Source organism: Dasypus novemcinctus, chromosome 17, assembly GCF_030445035.2.
Source record: "Dasypus novemcinctus isolate mDasNov1 chromosome 17, mDasNov1.1.hap2, whole genome shotgun sequence".
Classification (NCBI taxonomy): domain Eukaryota; kingdom Metazoa; phylum Chordata; class Mammalia; order Cingulata; family Dasypodidae; genus Dasypus; species Dasypus novemcinctus.
Genome location: NC_080689.1, coordinates 58,548,022 through 58,560,108, shown reverse-complemented (window position 1 = coordinate 58,560,108; position 12,087 = coordinate 58,548,022).

Here is a 12,087-nt window from a genome sequence, read left to right as displayed (position 1 = left end):
AGGTACATTTCCTCTGTGACGGATGAGAAGAAAGTGACCGCAGGGTGATGAAATGGAGTTTGCAGAGGCATGAGGGACTTTGACAGACCTCCTCTTGGGTGCTTTGATCTATTCAGTGACAGATGAGGCAGTTCACAGAAACCTCCTGGGGGTGGGATAAGAAATTTAGATAAAGCTGCTGTGAGGAGGGAAATCAGTAACACCTGGGGAGAAAAGAAAGGCAAGGCAGCAGCTAGGAGGTCTTGTCCGTGTTGCGTGGTCCCTAACCCCTTCCACCATGTGGGCCACCCTTTGTGCTTTGTCCGTTCTCTCTCCTCTGGCACACACTTGTGCTGCGGCATTCAACACTAAGCACATTGCAATTAGGCAGTCTCTTACCTTTGTGGAGTAATTGCTTGTCTGGCAAGATTTCTCCTCCTTCCTTTTTTCCAGCATGGAGCCTTGAAATCCTCCTGAGGTCTGCAGGCTGGCTCCGGCTGACTGCAGGCTGAGGGTGCAGCCCCCCTTATCAGGCCTCTGGGCACCTTACTGTGTCGTGCGTTTGGCTCAGCTCACCCTGGCACAGCTCTGACCTGGCCTTGGAATTACAGATCCAGTTCTAACTCCATCTCATCCTCTTTTGAGAGAGAGAGTTCTGATTGGCTCAGCGCAAACTATGGATTATTTTTCTCTTGGGCCAGATTTCTACTCATGCTTCAATCAGCTCTGGCCAGAGAGTGGGGGCACGTGCTACAAATATGGGCACGCATACCGTCCAGCAGAAATTGTGGATGGTATTGAGCAGCTTTATAGTAGAGGATGTTCATGAGATTAGCACCAATATAATCTTGAAGACATTGGGCATTGGACTGATGTGAATGAAACTGTTTCAGGAAAATTCCTTTGGTTATTGTGCTGGTTTCTGAAACCTCCCTACGGGATAATAAGGAATTTGCTTAAGAATCCCTCAAGACACTTCACAATGAGGTGTAACTCCCTGAGAGGAAAGAAATGAGTTTCCTCCTAGTTCTCACTTTCTTTGTGACCCCAGCAGACAGGTATGACTAATGGGAGATGTGAGTTCAGAGGTTGAGACTGCAGAAATAAAACCTGGGCATTGGGAAATGGATGTGGCTCAAGCAGTTGGGTGCCTGCTTATCAGATTGGAGATCCTGGGTTCAGTCCCCAGTGCCTCCTAAAGAAGATGAGCAAGACAGCAAGCCAACACAACGAGCTGACACAACAAGGAGACACAATGAGGAAACAGTGAGACACACAACAACAGGGAGCAGAGTTGGCCCAAGCTATTGGGTACCTCCCTCCCACAAGGGAGGACCCGGGTTTGGTTCCTGGTGCCTCCTAAAAAGAAGACAAATAGACACAGAAAACACACAACGAACAGACAGCAGTCAGCGAGCGCAAACAATGAGGGGATAGGGGAGAAACAAATAAATAAAATAAATCTTTCAAAACCAAAACCAAAAAACAACCTGGGCATGCTGATCACCAATGCCTATCTGGGCTGCTGTATCCATACGCAGGAAAAGCGTGAGGTCACAGACCTGGCCTGGAGAAGCTCCGTCCCATGGTCTAGGCACAGTGGCGAGGATTTTAAGGAGCTTGGGATCTGGAGTTGGAGGGTCGAGTCCTCACTCTGCACCATATACTTTTAGGCCAATTGTGAGGAAGTCGACTAAGGGGCTTGCTACACATTTAGGCTTGGGCTTAATAGTCAAGCCTGGTTGCACAGGCATATTGCCCGTTGGACTGTGTAGAAGGCAGCCGTCACTTGGAATATTTTTGTGGGGTTTGCCTCTCTCCTGAATTTCAAAGATCTGGGTTCTGCCTTCCATGACTCTCTATTTCCTTAGATATTTTCTGGCTTTCCTTTTGACCCCCCCCCCCCCATTGATCCTGTTTGAAAAAGACATTTTCAAATACTGTTTTCAGCTGTGACATTTCAGCCCATGAAAGTATGCATTCCCTCCACAAAGGGCCAAGCTCCCCAATTTTCCCTTAAAAAAAAATTGCAACAAAACCCCAGGAAGCCTCCTCGGCAAAGCAGCCGTCACACACACGGTAAGAAAAGCCCGTCCTTTCTGTTGCTCAAGGAGAGATCCGTTGCTGAGTTCATCAGGTCTCACAGGCCACCGTGTGTTTCTTTTGTAAAAGCTTCCTGACTTAATGGCTCCTCGAGGACCGTGTAAGGGTGATCTCATCCCCCGAAACTGGCAGACGAGCAGCATTCCTATGCCATTCCCGCACAAGAGCGGAAAGATGATTGTTAAGCATATATTATCCGGTCAATAATCAGGCAAGCCCACTCCCCTTTTCCCGAAAAGCTTCTGACCAAATTCTGGAGATGCTTTCTGTGGGCAGGGTTTACCCTCGACCCCGCAGGCGTCTGAGTCTGGCTAGGGGAGTTTTAGGTTTGGTTGGTTCCGAGAGCCTCTCTGCAGGAAAAGAGGACTTGGGAAGAGCGGACTAATGTGGAACCCCTCCTACCACAAACGCACTGAAATGCTGGATAAAACGAAAACAAATGAGCCGCGTTGCTGGAACTGAAGAGGGAATGGAACATCAGAGCCGGAAGCAGAGACCCGGCGCCGCAGCGAGCGGGGCTGTGGGTGTGTCTGTCTGTCTTTCATTAGGCTGGGGCAGGGCCCACACAGAGATGAGAGTGAAGGCCTTGGGCCAGTGCCCTGTAGGAGCCTAAACAAGAAAGGAAAAAGCTGGGGAAATTGCAGGGCTCCTGGGGAGGCTTAGGGGGAAAGAGTCCGCCAATTGAATCTGCGAGATGCCAAGGAAACCGGCTTCTGCCTTGACTCTGGATGGGAAAAGAAAAGTCTTTTGGGAAAGTAAAAATTCCAGGGCTAAACTTCGGGAGGTTTTGGTGACTGATTTCATACTGTCTGTGAGTTGTGGACATCCTAAATTAAGAAATGCATATGAAGGGTGGCCCTGGTTGTTGTCACTGCCAGGACAAAGGCAGAAGCTGGTGGAATATCTTTCTGAAGGGGTACTCCCACACCTGGGGTACAGGAGATTTCCATTAATGTCAAGCCTAATTGAAGATAAGCTGTCAGGGAAAAATGACAGAACATCTGATGGAAAGGTTCCTGATGAATGAGAGCAGACACAATAAGCAGAAGAGTCAGCAACCTCAAACATGCCATCATAGAAAATCAATTTGAAAGAGACATAACAAGTAGGGCTATTTAAACAGTTAAAGAGATAAAAAGAAAAAAAAAATAGAAGCCATCATGAAAGAATAATACATTATGAAAAAGAATGAGAGTAAAAATGACAATAAAATGTATTTGTGCTCATATTCAGATAGTATTTTAGAAAGAAATAGATTTAACAAACTGAAGAAAACAGGCTGTCACAATTCTCTTTTCCCTTGAAGTCTACCCAAAGTACAAAAACCCCAAATACCCAGTCTTAGAAAGAGAAAATGTGAGCCCTACATCTTGTCCTTGCATATTTTCAACCCACGAAATTTAGTAGTCCAGCAACTGGACTAATCTGCTTATAAATACCAATCAACATTTTTTAAAAACCTTTATTTTGCACATTTAATAATTGAAAATATAAACAATTTAAAACTAAAAAGAAAACACAGTTGAGTAAAAACATACATTTCTCAATTAAAAGTACTGAAAACATATACTTTTTTTTGAATCATACAATATGTCATACAATATATTTTGTTCAAAGTAATGCAAACATATAGTATTTGTCCTTTTGTGTCTGGCTTGCTTTGCTCAACATAATGTCCTCCAGGTTCATCCATGTTCTCATATGATTTATGACTTCATTTCTTCTTACATCTACATAATATTCCATTTATGAATACACCACAGTTGGTTTATCCATTCATCTGTTGATGGACACCTGGGTTGTTTCCAGCTTTTGGCGATTGTGAATAATACTGACATCCGTGTGCAGATGTCTGTTCATGTCACTGCTCTCAGTTCTTCTGGGTGTACACCCAGTAGTGGTATGGCAGGGTCAGGAGGCAAGTTTATATTCAGCTTCTTTAGGAACTGCCCAAAAGTCCTCCACCATGACTTTACCATTCTACATTCCCACCAACAGTGAGTAAGTGTTCCTATCTTTTCACATCCTCTCCAACACTTGTAGTTCTTTCTGTCTTTTTAATAGTGGCCATTCTAATAGATGGGAAATGTTATCTCATTGTAGTTTTTATCTGCATTTCCCTAATCATTAGTGATGTTGAGCATTTCTTCATATGTTTTTTTGCCATTTGTATTTCTTCTTTGGACAAATGTCTATTCAAGTCTTTTGCCCATTTTTAAATTGGGTCATTTGTCTTTTTATTGTCAGTTGTAACTCTTTTTTTTTCTTTTTAAAGATTTTATTTTATTTTTCTCTCCCCTTCCCCCCAACCCCTGCCCCAGTTGTCTGTTCTCTGTGTCCGTTTGCTGCGTCTTTTCTTCTTTGTCCGCCTCTGTTGTCAGCGGCCCGGGAATCTGTGTTTCTTTTGGTTGTGTCATCTTGTTGTGTCAGCTCTCCATGTGTGCGGTGCCATTCTTAGGCAGGCTGCACGTTCTTTCGCACTGGGCAGCTCTCCTTATGGGGCGCACTCCTTGCACGTGGGGCTCCTCTACGTGGGGGACACCCCTGCGTGGCACGGCACTCCTTGTGCGCATCAGCACTGCACGTGGGCCAGCGCCACATGGGTTAAGGAGTTCCGGGGTTTGAACCGCGGACCTCCCATGTGGCAGATGGATGCCCTAACCACTGGGCCAAGTCCGACTCTTCTTTTTTTATATCCTGGGTATTAAACCCTTATCTGACATGTGATTTCCAAATATGTTTTCCCATTGAGTTGGCTGCTTTTTCACCCTTTTGACAAAGTCCTGTGAGGTGCAAAAGTATATGAACCAGTATTAAGGTTATCGCAAGGAAAAGACCAAATTACATTGCCTAGGACACCAAAGTAATCTTTCTTTTATGACATGATGATAGAAGGAAATGGAAATACTGGACAAGTAGGGTTTCTGGATGAACAGCCCCATAGAAACACAGTGGAAATCATTGATAATTGAGTAGGGGATTTGGGGAGACTCACAAGAGGGAAAAAGGAATGAAAAAATTTTTAACTGTGTACATCTGAGCACACATGTTGGAGAACTTCTTGGGTACTGGACATGCCTGAGGATCAGACAAATCATTGTTAACTTTAATTCTTTAACCTGCTTTCACTCCACTCAGGTATTTCTGCAGAGACAGTGGAGTCCACTCTCTTGGTGGTAACTGTGAGCTGGGTTGGGATTTTTGTGATTGTAGAAAAGGAAGAAAAAGATCAGAAAAGAAGAAAGAAACTTATTATTTGAGATTATATAATGGCCAAATGAGAATATATAGACAAAATATGAGAAGTAACAAGAGAGTTTAGTGAGGTTGCTGGAAACAAGATCAATATACAAAATCATTAGTATCAACATTGAGAGAATTTAGTTAAAATGCTATTTACAATAACAGCAACAACAAAAATATGAATTACTTAGAATTAAGTATAATAACATTGTAAGTCAATTTTAAAAACAATTTCTCAAAAGACATAAATCGAGACCTAAGTAATTGGAGTAAAATATTATGTTCATGGATAGAATGATGATAGAATGACTTGATATCATAAAAGCTGTCAAGAAATTTTTGTTCAAATTAAATTAAAGCTAATTCAATTCCAACAATAATTCCCAAGAGAGTTTTTTCACAGAACTTGACAAAATGCGTACAAATATTCACATGAAAGAGGAAAGGGCTAAAAATTAAAAATTATTGAATAATGATGATGATGAAAGATCTGCCCAACCATGTTTAAAAGTATAATATAAAACTGTAGTAATTTAGGATAGGGATAGAGAAATCCACCAAAGGATCTGAATAGAGAATCTGTGTGTGATTATAACAGAGGTAACATTACAAAGAAGTAGAGAAAGGATGAACTATTAAATAAATTGATCTGGGACAATAAAATCTATGGAAAGAGATAAAATAGGACACTTACCTCACTGCATACACACACACATAGACACACAATTCCAGCTGGATTAAAATCTAAGTGAAGAATGTAAACCAAAAATGTTAGAAGAAAATATAGAAAAATATAACATCAGGGTAGGGAAAATGCTTTCAAATAAGATACAATAGGCAAAATGTTAAAAAGGAAAGTGTGATGAATTTCCCATAAAGAGGAAAATGCCCCAACTCAAGCAATTTTACCTCTAGGGAAACTTTTGTATTTATGTGCAATAAAGTTCATCACAGGACCCTTTAGAATAGTGAAAATGTGGAATCAATCCGAATATCCATAAAACAGGAGAATCAACTATCAAATAACATGCATTCCATGTGTCAAAATGGGTAAGTCTCAAAATACTAGGTGTGAAAAAAAACTTTTAAATGATTTTACAATGAGATACCTTTTATCATTTTTTTCCCAAACTACTGGTTATGACCTATCTGTAGGTCTTATGAACTCAGTTTATTGGGTTACTGCCAGCATTGTAAAATAAAATTAGAACAGAAAGAAATCATCAGAGTGTGCTGCAAGTAGTAACAGATTTCATGAATATTTTGTGTCAAATTACATATATGTGTGTTTGTATACATACATACATATACACATACATACATACATGTGCACATGGGTTAAGGAATTAAATGTATTTCTTACGTTGAGTGTGGTAGAAGAGTTTTCAATCCTGTGTTTGCATAAATTAAACATGCAAGATAATATTTTTGTTGTTTATAGATCCAAAGGTATGCATGGGAATGATAATACCAGCTTTAGGATAGTGATTACTTTTGGAGTGGGAGAGAAGAGGTTGAGATGGGGTCAGTGTGTGAGGTATTTTTAAATTTTATTTCCCTTTCCCTGCCCCCCCGCCCCCCCCCCCCCCCCGGTTGACTGCTCTCTGTGTTCATTCGCTGTGTGTTCTGTGTCTGCTTGTATTCTTGTCAGCGGCATGGGAATCCGTGTCTCTTTTTGTTGCGTCATCTTGCTGGGTCAGCTCTCTGTGTGTGGGGTGCCATTCCTGGGCAGGCTACACATTTTTCATGCTGGGGGGCTCTCTTTATGGGGCTCACTCCTTGCGCGTGGGGCTCCCCTATGCGGGGGACACCCCCGTATGGCACGGCACTCCTTGCGCGCATCAGCACTGTATGTGGACCAGCTCATCACATGGGTCAGGGGGCCCGGGGTTTGAACCTTGGACCTCCTGTGTGGTAGGTGGACACCCATTCCATTGGGCCAAATCCGCTTCCCAGTATGTGAGGTTTTCGCTCCATCTGTGTTGATATATTAAAAATATATCTGAAAAAAATTGCAAATAGTGTTAACAATTGTTAAGTCTAGGGTGGGCATGGGTATCCATTATAGCATTATATATGCTTTTCCATGTTTGAAATATTTCACAATAAAAAATTAAAAAAAAAATTTCAAGAATAATAACTGGTGTGGGGATGGGTGGGGAGCGGGGACAGGAACTCAGATGGCTCCAGGAAGATGGCAGGAGCCACCTTCCCTGTCTTCCTTCAGTCATATTCACTTCTGCAGAGCAGGTGCATTTGCAACATTTGTTGGGTAACAGCGTGAAAGATGACCCTTCCTGTTGTCTTTTAGTTCCAGCCACAGCCTTTGAGTCAGGTCCTACCTTCTTTGATGGGTGTTTTATCATGGTTTTATCGACTTGTAGTATTAAAATGTTTTCTGGGTTTCAGCTCTTTGTTGGTTATATAACAAAGGCAGCTCTTCGACTGGTTTTTGTCTTTTCACTTTATTATGGTTTCTTTAATGTAATTTTTAAAATTTTATTTTATTATGGTTTCTTTAATGTAGCTTTAAAAATTTAATTGAGTCAATTTTTGTCATCTTTTCCTTTATTGTTAGTTCCTTTTGGGTCTGCAAGAACTTTCAACTCCTGTTTAGTGGAGGGATTTATCTTTGACTAAATTCTAGCAGTTTATTTTTTGTGGCATAATTGGTTTCTGTTTATATACTAATCCTTTCTAGGCTCAGTTTTATTCTAATCCACACCAAGTTTTAGGCCCGTAGCGACCCGAGTAGCTTCAGGACCTGCCAGGCCCATTTCCTCTCAGGGGCGGAGCCATCCCAAACTGTCTCCCATCTTAATCCTCTGAAAGAATTATCATGATCTAGTCCATAGCTCAAATTTTTCCAACAAAGACTAATTGACATTCTTTTCTAGAATAGAGTCAGACACAGAATAACGAGGAGAAAATGGACTGGTTTAGTATGGATTTCGGAGGGAGACAGAATCACCTTTGAAATTCCAGTCTAGTCACTAATTTTGAGCCTAGGTTTCCTTATCCATAAAATCGAGGAAACAGAACTAAATCGAAGACTTTGCGATGAGTATTAAATGCATTATTCCGATCACAGAGCAATCACAACAGACAAGGTTAGCTAAACCTGCAGAGCTCGTCTTAGAGCTAACCGTTTCACATGGATGATCTCACTTGGCCCTTATGACAAGCCTATGAAGTGAGGTCCCACTGCCATGTTCATGCGGGGCTTGGGGTACAGGTGTTGGTAGGGTTCAAGTCCCAGCTCAGATACCCAACCATGCGACCCCAAGCTCCCATGTTTTGGTTTTCTCATCTGAAAAATTATAATGATAGTATATATGTGAGAAGTTTGTTGTGAAGATTAAGAGTTGGTATATATATATATATATATATAGGGCTTGGAACATTGGCACAAAGTAAGTGGACAATGAAATGTTAATTTTTATTACTATGACAATGAGCAGATGGAGAAACTGAAGCCCCGCGAGGTATCGTGGCTTTCCTAAGGTTGCACAGCCAGTGAGTGGCAGAGCTAGGACTTCGACTCAAATGCGGTTGCTTCCAAAACTTCTGCACTATGTGTCTTTATTACCTAAAGAGGCCAGAAAGAAATTCATATTTCAAAGCTTCACTCAGAAGAAGAGACTCACCTTGGCATAATTATGTACAAAGAGTGTTTTGACATTTGTTTCTAATACTTCTCCTGTAGTTGTGCATTACAAATAAATTTTCTTATTTCCAGGTAACATATTTAATTTAAGATAAAAATGTGTGTCGATGAATGAAATGAAATAGATTAAAGGAAAAAGAAGCTACAAATTATTGCATCATTTAATCTCTTGTTTTTTCTACTGCTCCCTTATTGTATCAGAGTTATGTTTCATTTCCTTTCTTGCTATTTTCTCCACTTAGTATTGCCCAAAGCTGGGACCGGCATCTTCTTAGCGGGGATGCCTTCCTACTAAAGATTCCTACTGTCCATTTTCTTCTTCTCTCTGTCAAAACTTACCTGTTCTATGTCCCATTCTCATAACATTGTTCTCAGTCTGTTGTCCTGGTTTTAAAAAATCAGATAAGCTTCCTTGGGGCTTATGCGTTGTACCCGCAGTGGGTTTCTAAAGGCTACCCCTCTGAGGGTGGAATTCCCAGTTTGGAAATGAGGAGGGTGGAGTTTATGCTTAGCAACAAGAGAGATGGTCATGACTGAGCAGACTTGGTTAGGGTTTGGAGGCTGAGAACATTTTTACCACTTCTACCCCAAGTGCGAGTCTTCAGATTCCTCATAGGTTCCAGGATGCTTAGTGCCCTCTCCCGGCAAGCTCACCCAGTAGGGGTTCTCATCTGTGAGGTCCACTTCAGTACCATTTGGGAAGCCCTGCCCACACCTGGCAACATCTTTGGGAGCCACAAAGAGAGGTCTTGCTATACATTTGTATGCCATCAGTCTCCAAGGAATTATAACCCTGTTTTTCTTTTCTTTTTTTTTTTCTAGTGTGGTTCCTCACACAGCAAATTCTCACTAGTTAAGCTGAGGCGAGGATTCTTTGGGATTTGGGAGGGAAATTTCCTCACATTTTCCATTCTTCTCTTCCCAGAGACATTTTGCTGGCAGTGTAATGGCCACTTCTCTCAGCAGCCAGATGAGAAACAGAGCTTAGGGCAGAGGCGAGAACAGGCTTATGTGGCCAATATATAAGACTGGCATTTTAAAACGTCAGTCCAGTTTGGGGTCACTTTTCTGGAAAGTGAAGGAAAATGCAAACTTAGAAAAGGACCTAGTTCCAAGATGCGTGAAAACTGCAATTTGGGGAGAGAAGATTCTGGCAGAGATGACAGATGCCACATTTCTCCTTTCTCTTGGGTCTTTGACAGACACCTCCCTGCCTCACAAGCCCTGGCCTTGCTGTCTGATTGTAGACAGATGGACAAACTTGCACTCGTGTTTTCTGAGGTTCAGTGTCTTGGCCTCATCCTCACCCGACACTGGTAAGCCCCCTGTATCATGAAGGATCTCCTAAAACAACTTCTGTTGTTGTGGGCCACGCCACCAGCACGATACAGCTGCCAAGAAGCAGCCCACGAGATGCCCACTTTGTCCTGCCTCTTCTTGGCAAGGTCACCTGTGGTGCCAAAATAGCAGTAAGCCCTCAAATCTGCCAGGTGCTTTTAAGTTCCAAAGGGTTTTTTACAAACATTGTCTCCAATTTAATCTCCCACATTCCTTTAGGTTCATATTTAAGGAATTGCTATAATTCTTGAAGATAATCCTAAAACCAAAACAAAACATGTATATGGTTAAGAAAAAAAAGCAAGGTCACAGAAAGTCAACAATGAAAAGCTACTGTCTTTCATGCTATTGCACCCACTCCAACTTCTGCTTCCACCTTATCACTTTATTTTAAAAAATGTATTATTTTATAATAGTTTAGTGAATGAAATAGTTCTATGAGACTTACTAGTAAAAGAGCAGTAGAAAGTGTTTTTCTGGGATGATGAAAATACTATAAAATTAGATCGTGGTATTGTGCACTTTAAATGGGTGAACTTTATGGATGTTATATCCCAATAAAACTGTTATAAAAAGGGAAGGGAATAATAAATACCTCCAATTATAAGTAGTACCTTGACAACCACCCCATGCCATTTTCTCATTTCCCAGAGGCAACCACTTTCAATTCGTGTGATATTTTCCTCCATATCTCTAAGTAATATGCTTACAGTGCTACTTCTTGATTATTCAGTTTTTGGTATTCATTATTGGCTTTCAGTTAACAAAAGATGAGGCTTTAACTTTCACATCACTCATCACTGGCCCCAACATATTATGTGGGCACCTCCTGTGGATTGAATTATGTACCCCAGTTTGGATATGTTCTTGGACTCGGTCCGTATTCTGGTGGGTGTGGACCCATTTGTAATCCAGGTCTCTTCAAGATGTTACTTCAGTTGATGTGTGACCAGAGTGGATCAGGTTGGTCTTTAAACTGGATTATGGGAGACCTTTATAAGAATGAAAGTCAGAAAGAGAGAAGTCACAGGGAGCACAGAACCTGGGAGAGAAAAGAGAAGACACTGCCACGAGCACTGCAATGTGTTAGAAAAGCCAAGCAACTCCAAAGATCACCAGCCAGCCAGGGGGTACCGACCTTGGGAGGAAGCAAGCCTTCTAACCTCTGAAACCATGAGCCAATAAACACCTGTTGTTAGGCCAACGCATTGTATGGTATTTGTTTTAGCAGCCTGGAAACAAAGCACTTTCCATTCCCCCATCCTTCTAGTATAATGTTATTAGTATTTTAGTTAGCTCAGTATTCTTGTGTTTACATTAGTATGAGGACAAAATCATTGACAGCGGCCCAAACGTATGTTACAGAGGAGGACATCCAAGGATTTAACTGATTCTTAATTTGTCAACTTCCTATCTTTAAAAAAAATTCTGTTGCAGTAATATATATATATATATATATAAAACATAATGTCCATTTAATAATTTTTAAGTGTACAATTCAGTGGCACTAATTGCATTCAAAATATTATGTAATCATAACCGTACACTAACAAAACTTTTCATCACCCCAGATAGAAACTCCTTATCCTCCCTACCCCTCAGACCTGGTAACCTCTGCTCTACTTTCTGCCTCTATGAATTTGAATCTTCTATTTATTTCATATCAGTGATATCATACAACATTTATCCTTTTGTGTCTGGGTAATTTTACTTAACCTGATGTCTTCAAGGTTCATCCATGTTGTAGCATGTATTAA